Source organism: Periplaneta americana, chromosome 3 (assembly GCF_040183065.1).
Source record: "Periplaneta americana isolate PAMFEO1 chromosome 3, P.americana_PAMFEO1_priV1, whole genome shotgun sequence".
Taxonomy (NCBI): Eukaryota; Metazoa; Arthropoda; class Insecta; order Blattodea; family Blattidae; genus Periplaneta; species Periplaneta americana.
In genome coordinates, this window is record NC_091119.1 from 157,557,136 (window position 1) to 157,569,203 (window position 12,068).

A 12,068-nucleotide genomic window follows, 5' to 3' on the forward strand; every position below is an offset into this window, starting at 1 on the left:
GTTCGAATCCCGGTCGGGGCAAGTTACCTGGTTGAGGTTTTTTCCGGGGTTTTTCTTCAACCCAATACGAGCAAATGCTGGGTAACTTTCGGTGCTGGATCCCGGACTCATTTCACCGGCATTATCACCTTCATTTCATTCAGACTCTAAATAACCTATGTTGATACAGCATCGTAAAATAACCTAATAAAATAAAAAAAAAATCAATGGATGGATTTATGAATGAGTGAGTCAATGATATACATACGTAGTGTTCTGCAGGTCTTTCACTGCAAACCCAGCATTCTCCAATAGGAATATTTTCTGCCTTTCTCTTAGTCTTATATGATCCATACGTATATCTTAATGTCGTCTATCATCTGATATCTTCTTCTGCCCCGAAGTGCTATAATATTTAATGTATCAAATTTGTCATAGCAAGCTCTTTCTACATAGAACATATCAAACTACCTATACATAATTACAAAGCTGATGTTATTTCTTTATTAATAATGTTTTATATGTTATCGTCCACACCTGTGGAGTAACGGTTAGCGCGAAACCAGGTGGCCCGGGTTCGATTCCCGGTCTGGGCAAGTTACCTGGTTGAGGTTTTTTCCGGGGTTTTCCCTCAACCCAATATGAGCAAATGCTGGGTAACTTTCGGTGTTGGACCCCGGACTCATTTCACCGGCATTATCACCTTCATCTCATTCAGACGCTAAATAACCTAAGATGTTGATAAAGCGTCGTAAAATAACCTACTAAAATAAAAATAAATATGTTATCGTACAAAAAATAGCATAGTAAATTCATTTATAATGTTATACAATTATTACATTCGTAAAAGGTATTAAATTCACTAAGTTCGTTTCATGACATTTGCTCACGTAATAAAGTTTTTCATAATAAGCTTATTACTATTTTAATTTTGTTCGTTACATCAACGTAAAATAAGAATATCGTATTTTTATTCCTTTCCATCAGAGTTTTAAATGTTTTAAAATTTTGTTTTTATGACGTGAAATATTTATCATTACTGTATACGATCTCTAGAATATTCAATTGAAATGGGAGTGTAGAAATATTTCTTAATTATTTTCACTTTAGTTTGAAATAAGTGTGTCTTATTGTCTGTGTTCTCTGAACGTTTAATTAAATTTAGGTTTTAGAGTTTATTTTAAATTTTCCAAGATTTTGTATAACTTGAAATGAGCATTGTTCATTCTCCGTTCTCTAACACAGTTGAAACACAAAAATTAAATGGTATATCGTCTGTATTTTTCCTTAGGAGTTTACCTTTTATGTCAAAACGTTAAAATTTTTCTCTTGTGCCTAGATTTATACGTTTCACATAAAAATAATATAAACACGTAGATAGAAAGTTAGAATATGGTTTTAAGAATGTACAGTCTTAGAAAAAAGTTTTGTCCCACAGATACTACAGTGCGTTCGTAGTTCGGCCGGACCGTTCCGCGGCTACAGCGCTACTCTGGCGGCAGGCGCGCCAATCTTCACCCAGTCCAAGGCCGCCGAGGAACGGCCGAGCTACGAACGCACTGTATATACATAAGTTTCAGAAAGGAGGCAGTGCGCGTGAATAGAGGACGTGCGACCTGGTTCACAAAAGAAGGACACAAATTTCCTTCTAAAGATATACAGTGGTAGAAATAAAAATTTCTGGCTCAAATTAGCAATTTGTGAGCAGCAGTGACGTCGCCAGGATCAGAGCAAGGGGTGTCCGGATGGGGTGCGAGATTTAAAAATGGGGTGCGAGCTGTAAAAATGTGGTACAAAAAGATCCAAAATGTTCTCTCATGCACTTGCGCGCATACTATACATCTGTTTATTAATATTATTATTATTATTATTATTATTATTATTATTATTATTATTATTATTATTATTATTCATCGCATCCATAACGATACACTAAGGGACGTAGTTTTTTCACATCCAAGAAATTGTTTGTTTGTTTTTGTTCTTCAAAATAATTTATGCCTAGTATTTTTTTTAATAAATTGCCCTTTGGGGTGCGGAAAGGGGTGCTCCGATTTTTATGGGGTGCTTGCGCACCCTTTCACACCCCCCTAGCGAAGTCCCTGGTGAGCAGAGGGGGTTGATGTTTCTAAGGCTGGTATTCATAGTCGACACTTTATATCACCACTTTGCAAAGTGACACTTTTGACGAAAGTGGCTCTTTCATATTAATGCTATTCATAGACGATTGAAGAAGTGCACTTTGCAAAGTGTCACTTTACGCCAGCAAAGTGTAGAATTTTAATTTGGTTGGTAACAGAAGTCCCACAATGCCTTTCAAAACAAGTGAACAAACAATAACAAATTAATGACGTATAACCTACAAATTACAATGCTTGTGATTGAATTGGGAGCCTATTGATTGCGCGAGGAAGAAAATATATATTTAAAGTTGTTTTATTTCAGTTTCTAGTTTTTGTTGCCGATAGTTTAGATTATTTCAGTCAGTTCAGATATATAACATTTTATTAAATAGGTAGTGATACTGCTGGTGAAATTAGGTTAGGTTTTGTACAGTACATAACTGATCCATTAATTTATATAGTTAGATTAGGTTCTGTACATATCTTTTTCATTGATTTATGTCGCTAAGTTAGATTTTGTATGTATCCGTTCCACTGATTTATACAGTTCGGTTAGATTTTGTAGCCTACATATCTTCTATTAGTTTATATAGTTAGGTTAAGTTGGACTGAGTAGGTTAAGTTATATATATATATATATATATATATATATATATATAATCAAATTTATATCGTTAGGTTAGGTTTTATACGTATCTGCTTCATTGATATATCGTGTTATTTCCGTTATTTTCATTTTTGTCTTTTTCGTGAATAGTGAATAGAAGTAAAAAAAAGAATGAGTTAAACACATTACTACTGCTATTATTATTATTATTATTATTATTATTATTATTATTATTATTATTATTATTATTATTATTATTACTCTCTCGTTTCCATTATTGCCTGCTCTTCAGGAATAATTTGAATGCCAAATGTTTCTATAATGCAAAACAAAATAGGCCTAATAGTATGAGATCTCTTCTCATGGTGAGGTTATGACCACATGAACTAGAGACAGTAGATGTATTGCTTACCGGCGTGAAAATATATATTACCGGTATCAAAACAGTAATGATTATATCAACATCAAGATAAATCTTATCTCAAAATACAGGTAGTCAACAAAAATCAAAATCATTTTAAACCCAATATAATTATGGAATCTGCTTAGAAGGCAGGCACGTGAGGTCTCTCAATGCTAATTTAAAATAATTATGCCTACATTAGATTGAAGTTAGTTTAATATTATTTAAGTTTAAAAATTCGTTTCAGTAATAAAAAGTAGGTTATATAGGCATATCTACCTACATATCACTTCATCGAATTGAGGTTATAAATATACGAATGTTACTACAGAAATACCTGAACTATAATATTATATATATATATATATATATATATATATATATATAAATGTATGGTACATATCTGTAGCATAGAATTTTAATGCAGTCAATAACTGTCTTATTGGAGGCACTGGCAAACGTCTATTATTCGTTTTTGTCAACCAGTCATCGAAAATATAAGCAATCTCAATAAGTTTCTTTATCAAATCGGAACCGTTTTTTTTTAAATTCTATATCATTATAAAATTCCACGGGATTGTCTTTAGGCCTATCTCTAATTTGTACATTGTCCACTAATTGTGCCATCTCTTCCGCACGTTCTAATAATTCGACAACTTCCAAGACGTCCGCCATTTTTATACAAAGTGCCACTTTCGGCTCAAAGTGTGGTCGGAACTACACTTTCATCCAAAGTGTTCCTTTGCACCAAAGTGTCGACTGTGCAACGGAGAAGTGATACTTTGCGTCTTCCAAAGGACACTTTAATCGAAAGTGTCGACTATGAATACCAGCCTAAGTGGAGAGAAATTCCTCTCATCATCGCTTCCTGCCTATTTCCAAACCATACGGCCGGGGAGCTCGGTTTGTAGAGCAGCTGGCTACGGACTAGAAGGTCCGGGGTTCGATCCCGAGTGGTAACGGGATTTTTCTCGTTGCCAAACTTTCAGAATGGCCCCGAGGTTCACTCAGCCTCCTATAAAATTGAGTACCGGTACATTCCCGGGAGTAAAAGGCGGTCAGAGCGTGGTGCCGACCACACCACCTCATTCTAGTGCCTAGGTCATGGAAAGCATGGAGCTCTACCTCCATGCCCCCCCCCCAAGTTCCTTCGTGGCATGTGATGGGGGTACCTTTACCTTTTACCTTTACTATCCATCAATTCACACATCCATTCGTTTCTGCAAGGGATGCACCTGTGCATGAGATTGGCCACTAAAGGGAAACTAAGAGGTGGAACTTAAACCGAGAGGATTCAATCCGGCATCGGGGCTGGAATCCGGTGTGGCTTAGTGGATAAAGCATCAGCACGTAGAGCTGAAAACCCGGGTTCGAGTCACGGTGCCGGAGAGAATTTTTATCCGCTCCACCCATCAAAATATTCAAATACAAAAATAATAATAATAATAATAATAATAATAATAATAATAATAATAATAATTTTAATTGTTACCCCTGTGAATTTGAATTTTTCTCAAGGAGATCATAATCTCTCTATCTCCCGCTATTGTCTTTTACATTCTAGATCTAGTTATGTATAAGACTATTGATGTGTGGGGTTACGTAACTTCATATAAAGACGACACAAGTGATTGGCCCGGTATTAACCTTTCTGACTTTAATTCGTAGTTACAGAGTACATATAAACACTTTTGTAGCTATTCTTATTTCGAAGTTGAGAAAGTTTGCTGTCAGAAAAGTCAGAATAAATATTACCTGTCTTTCGAAACAAAAGTCACGTGTTTCAGTGTACCATGTTGTGAATGTGTGTATAGTATGTATGTTTTCCGTCACGGTAGAATTTACGAATGAACGTGTACTTGTAATTGTATGCAATTTTCGCAACACGTGATGTGTAAACAAAAATTCATATCTAGCCTACAAGGAAAGGATTTGTGTATTTTAATGTGTGTATAATTGTCTTTTATCTGACACGGATTTAAAGCAAATTCCTAGTACTCCGCAAAGCTAACAAGACTTTAAAATTGTATGTGGTATGTAACATTTCTGAAGACTCATTAGTATCTGCATCCATTAATTAGGTTATTAAGCGTCTGATCTTCAGTACTATATTCAGTCATTCATTCATTCATACCTCTATAATAGGACGAAACTGCAGTTACAATAGACCAGTGATGGGGAACTGCCTCTCTGACAAGCAAACGTTCTGATGGGGGCAGATAAAAAAGTTAAATTTTTCTCTTCCACCATGTTAATAATGTCAAAAGAAGTGCTTTTACAAATTTTGGACACTCGAACGCAATTACGAGGGCCGTAAAAAAATAAGTTCGCCAGGGGCCGTTAACAGAAAAAAAACACAATTTCATTGGATAAATTTATTGGAACAGACACAGCAATTGTTGAGCTATTTTTCAACATATGTTCCATCGAAATTGAGACATTTCTCATGTCATAGGATCGACAGAGAGAGGTACAAACGCAGTCAAATGCTGTTTCCGATCTGAGGCGGCTGACTTCTACGACACAAAAATTGATCCCATGGTATGACAAACGCGTCAGTTCAAGTGGGGGATATGTTGGCAAATAGAGCAACAATTGCTGTATCTGTTTCAATAAATATTTCCATGCAATTGTGCTTTTTTTCTATAAATGACCCCAGGGAAAATCACTTTCTGGAGGGCCTCGTAATTGCGGTCGAGTGGCCAAAATTTATATGAGCACATCTTTTGTTATTATTAACATGGTGGAAGAAAAAAAATAAATTTTTTATCTGCCTCCCTGAGAACGTTTGCTTGTGAGAGCTTAGTTTCTCCCCCTACCTGAGTCTTAACAGGTGGGGTGGGATGGGGTGGAGTGTATGCACTCGGTACAGCTATGGTCCGTCCCAGACTCTGTGGAGTAGAAAGACGAAACAATACCTCTGCGCAAGTGATACGTGGAAAGGCTGGAGTCAATAACTGCTCCTGGGGAGGCAATACTTCAACGAAACGACCAATCGCTTGCAGGAGGGGATAATTTCTATCTGAATTCTACTCTACCTTCTACCACGAGCATTTAGCGGACTAGAGCTGATGCTGCCCGCAATACACTCCGGCACATACAGACTCCGCCCCCATATGCGCGAAGTTTACAGATTCCCGGGACAGTCCATAGAAGAACCTGATATACGTGATGTATGGTAACCTCTGCACCAAATGAAAGTGGTCATGAGGCGAGGTTTGAAAAATCTAAATAAGCTTTGTCTCTAACATTTCCCGTTTTAGAGCAAGTCATTATGTTTCTATGAAGCATTTGGAAACAACACGGCTACTGCAATAATTCTACCAAGCGTGGCCTCCATTCCTTACCTTCCCCTCCCCCTCTGCTGTACTCAGTCGGTGACACGCGACTGTGCGCTACGTTGCAAGATTTATTTTAATGATTTTCGCAATTACTCAATTTAAATTCATGGCAAAACGATTTAATTTTCAAAAAAAGATTCAAGACAGTAACTGTTCAGATTATTTTTATCTATCTGCTTGTATAGCAATCAGTCATTTCTCTCGGCCCATTACCGTAATAGAGCGCTACAAACATTGGGCAAAGACTATTTTTTACCTGCTTAACGGTGCTTCATCTAAGGAAAAGTGTACCGGTAATAAAAGTTTTTTTTTTTTTTCATATTTTACATGTAGAATCACCTCTTGGACAAAGAAATCCCATCTTAATATCAATCCTGGAAAGACACAAGCAATTATATTAGGACACAAACGGCAAACCGACGCTGTAAAGCACCTCGACATTTCCCCCGTTAAAGTAAGTACAATGCATATCCCTTTCAGTTCTTCGGTAAAAAAATCTTGGCATTCACATGGATAATAATCTCAACTGGGACATGCAAATCACAGAAACCTGCAGAAAAGTATATTCTATTATCCATGTGCTAAAAAGGATAAATGTTCATCTTCCCTCTTGCTTAAAAAATACCTTGCTTAAAAAAGTCCCTCGTGTTTGTATTTCCCTATTTTGACTATGCTGACATTTTACTGACTGACTGACCTTTCCAGCGACAACAAAACGAAACTTCAACGTGCTCATAATTTGTGTGTACGTTTTGTAAGCAATGTTCGTAAATATGATCATATTATCCCATCCCTGGAAACAATAGGTTGGCTTAAACTAGATAAGAAAAGAAATTTACATTCACTTCTCCTTCTCTTCGAAATCTTGAACTCTTCTATTCCTTCGTACCTGTCGTCTCGCTTCACTTATCTTTCTTCCCACCAAAATCTGAACACACGCTCTCGCCATGAAACAATACTAATAATACCATCCCATCGCACCTCCTCATACTCATCATCTTTCACAATAGCCCTGCCAAGACTCTGGAGTGCGTTACCTGCTAGCATCAGGGACTGTCGAAATAAAATTGAATTCAAACACAAACTTACTAGGCACTTGGTCAGTAATTGAAACTCGTTCAGACATGGTTTCTTGTAAATAGTTCTCTTAATCTATCACAAAATATTTCAATATCCAGTAATTTCATCACTATAGAATTTTGTTATTCTAGGTTTAATTTGCAATTCAGTAAATACAAAAATATTCTTTGTTCTTAACTTCTATGATAAAATGTCTAGCTTTCATTGATCAGGTAATCTTGTCGTACTTTAATTTTTATTGTAATTGTAATTGTAAATTTAATATTAATTGTAATTTTATTGTTCATATTATAGTTGTAATCTCCTGGTAGAGGGACAGAGAAGCCTGACGGCCTTATCTCTACCAGGTTACATAAATAAATAAATAAATAAATAAATGGATGGATGGATGGATGGATGGATGGATGGACGGACAGACAGACAGATACTAATACTAAATTTTAGTGCATTGGTCCTCTTCCACCCTGTATGTGTAATCGAGGATAATACTATACATTATAACTACACACTAAAATTAATATTTCCTAATAGGTGCATTCTGGATGTACTGTAGTATCGCAATGCTGCTTTTTGAATGTGAATTCTAAAATGAAAAATATTTCCGACCGGTTTGCTGAGATCTGAAGAGAATCTTGCAAGTGGCCATGTGAAAGGAAGGACACCATGTGGTTTGGAATTCCAATTAACAACTGAAGCTTAGCATGTAATGGAAAAAATGTTTAGCTGTTAATTTAAGCACGGCAATTGGAGAGAACTTTAAGTTAAATTCAGTACTAATAGTTTTCAATAAACCATTATAATTATTCATAGTAAAAGAAATTGCTCTGCTAGAATAAAATCAAATATCTACTCGTAATTGTTGCTTCTTATATAAACTGTAGTATAGACTATTATTTATAGTGAATCAGCCGATGTCGGTTATTACTATTCAATTATTTTCAGAGTAATTGAGACGAAATGCATAGTATTACGTAAAGAAGATTAAGTAGAATTGAACTACAGTAGTTCATATCATCAACGAAAATAATGAATACGTATAACTGCACCAGTCATTTTGCACAATGCAGTTTTTATCCTTGCATTATAAGATACGGAAGGCATTATGCTGTCTTGAACAGGTGTAGTTGCTCTCTCCAAGGTTTTTGCGAATTCCTGAACACACGGCTGTATCCGCTGAGGTAGAAATGTTCTGCTTGAGAAGGAATAAATTACATCATTCATGTCTTGTGCTAAATTGACCGCAGACAATATTGCTGTACTGCGAAATTCTTAGAAATATTAAGCTAGTGGGAAAGAGATTCACAGTGAGAGTGAGAGCAGAACATTTCCTTTCAATTTTCTGTGTAGTTTGTTATGAATAAAATTGCAGTTAGTCTGGGTACAAGGAAAAGCAGTAAGAAAGTAATTCTTGGACACATTTGCAAGTTTTGATTTGAATTTCTCTAAGAAAGCAGGTCATGCACTAAATAAATGCTAAGAGACTCTAATAAGGCAGTGATTTCCAAAATTTTAATTCTTCACTTCCGCTTTTTCTCCTCTTTCTTTTTCTACAGTTCACGGAGACTAGTACACTTAACATTGTTTCATCTTCACACAAAATCTTTGAATTATAAAGAGTGAACCGTAAGTAATGTCATTATTTTCAGGTGGTTATTCTTTGAGATATTTCAAACAAAACGTTTAATGCAATTTCGCCCGTTTTTACTTCCTTTTCTAAATAAAAATTGTTTCGGAATATGTATGATAAGAACTTTCTTGTGTTAAATATTATTAACGTACCTTGTTAACATGTTTCGACCTATTTTCGGTCATCTTCGGAACTGGTCGTTGTTGGTCTTGGCGCCTCTTGTTTCCTGTGTGGGTGCGTTCGTAGTGTAGAGTCAAAGAGTGTATGTGTTTTGAAATTGAGTTGTGTGTTGAGAATATCGTTGGGGTGTTTTTTCGTGTGTCTGTATGTTTCCTATTGTTCTAGTGTGTTGAGTTTCTGGCTTTTTTGTTAGATGTTTGTGTTGATGTCTCTGTATGTGTATTTATCTGACATGGAAATACTGCACATCCAACCAAAAAGCCAGAAACTCAACACACTAGAACAATCTATACTAATAATAAATCTGTAGCCAAAATTTTTCTGGTAATTTTCGATTTTCCAAAAATAATTGGTCCTAACATATATAATTAACCAACCTGAAACCGAAAATCGCTTTTTTGAAATTTTTGTTTGTATATATGTATCTCTGTCTGTCTGTATGTTTGTTACCTTTTCACGCGATAATGGCTGAACGGATTTTGATGAAAATTGGAATATAAATTAAGTTCGTTGTAACTTAGATTTTAGGCTATATGGCATTCAAAATACATTATTTAAAAGCGGGGGTTATAAGTGGGCCTGAATTAAATAACTCGAAATATCTCGCTTATTATTGATTTCTGTGAAAAATGTTACATACCAAAAGTTTCTTTAAAAATAAGTTGCGATAAATTTTATTCCTTGAAAAATTTTGATAGGACTGATATTTAATGAGATAAATGAGTTTTAAAATTAAAATAACTGCCATCTAAGGCCGTATAATGAAATAAAAAACAAATGACTTCGTATATAAGCGGCCTTGGACAGCAACAATCGAAAGCTATGAAAGATAGCCTACAGAGAATGTTTCTGTGTTTGTATGAAGTAATATCGGAAGCTAAATTAACCGATTTATATAATTAATTATTATTTCACCATTGGAAAGTGTAGTTTCTCTAGATGGACATAATGCTATAATGTTATTACAGTAACTTCTGATATAATATAATATAATATAATATAATATAATATAATATAATATAATATAATATAATATTTAATATTATATAATATAATTTAAGTTATTTGAAGGGTTCAGAACCATAGTGGGCCAAACGCCATTTACTGAATACGTAGAAAAGAAGGGTTAAAATTAAGTTATTACCATAATTCAATGGAAACATATAGCAAGTAAAATAAAGTATAGACATTAAATCTAAATGATGTCAATATTCATTAAACTATGGTTGCATGTAATAATAATTAAGAAACAGGTTAAAGGAATTGTCATTACACCAAATGAGTGCTCTCTGGACCGAAATGATCGCATTTTAATTATTTAAACACAATTTAAATTAAGTAACATATTAAACGATTTACCCTTCTATCAAACACGAATGTTCCCTGGATCAAATGTCCTATTTTAATTATGTAATTACTTTATATTTATTTCTAACGGGTGCAGCGGAGCGCACGGGTACGGCTAGTATGAAATATACAGACACATGAAAACACATCCCAACGATATTCTCAACACACAACTCAATTTCAAAACACATATACTCTTTGACTCTACACTACGAACGCACCCACACAGGAAACAAGAGGCGCAAAGACCAACAACGACCAGTTCCGAAGATGACCGAAAATAGGTCGAAACATGTTAATAAGGTACGTTAATAATATTTAACACAAGAAAGTTCTTATCATACATATTCCGAAGTGATACAGTGTTAAAAGTTGTGTAATCAAGATGTATAAAAATTGTTAGATATTAAACATCTCATGACTTCTCTGGGAAGGCCATTGTTTGAATTACGCTTTGTCAATTTAAGAGAGCAGCGTTATTATAATCATACAGTACATGATTCGTAGAATTTTAGTTTTGTCCTTTAAATGTACTGTACAGAAATTTTATCTTAAGAAATGTAACTTTTCGTTCTGCAAAATAATTTTTCAATGTTACATTTGTTCGGATTAAATTTCTGAACATTTAAAGGACAAAACTAAAATTATTTCAATCATTCATTATCATAATACACTGTTCTTGTAAATTGAATGAGCATATTGGGAATTTAATCAATGCTTTCCCAAAAAAACGCTATGAAATGTTTCATGTAAAACAATTTTTTTCTTGAAAAGGAAGCAAAAACGAGCAAAATTGTATTAAGCTTTTATGTTTGAAATATCTCAAAGAACAAGTCCCTGAAATTAATGGCATTATTTACGGTTCACCCCTTATAGATATATAGGATGTTTCCGGGCTAGTGTTACAAACTTTCAGGGATGATGGGAAGGGCACATGTATCAATTTTATATAAGGAACCCTGGTCCGGAAATGACTAAGTCGAAAGTTACAATCAAAAATATTTGTGTGGAAATTAAATAATTTTATTTCTCTGTACACCTTATTTATGTGTGTTTATCTGTACATCTTACACATACTGTATTTATCTGACGTTGTTTACGTTGTCTACTTACAGTATTCCATTCAGTGCGCTATCTGAAGGGTAGGGACAGGAAACTACACTAAAGCAATGCAGATAGCGTAATGTGTAACGGACATAGTCGGTCTTGATATGCACGTCTGTAGACAGCAGTGTATGTGTACAAGTTGCAGTGTCCAGTCGATCAGTCCTAGTGAAATGGAGGAGTACACGAGAGCGGAATATGCAGACCTGATTTTCGAATATGGATGAGCCAATGGGAACAGTAGACAAGCTCACAGATTGTATCGGGACAAGTACCC

The 12,068-nt window shown here is 34.9% G+C and overlaps 1 protein-coding gene across 1 annotated transcript in view; it reads right to left on the reverse strand.

Moving 5' to 3' along the window:
* The window catches only part of nebu (solute carrier family 2 member nebulosa), a 135,157-nt gene that overhangs the window by 83,457 nt on the left and 39,632 nt on the right, over positions 1 to 12,068 (reverse strand). The window lies entirely within an intron of this gene.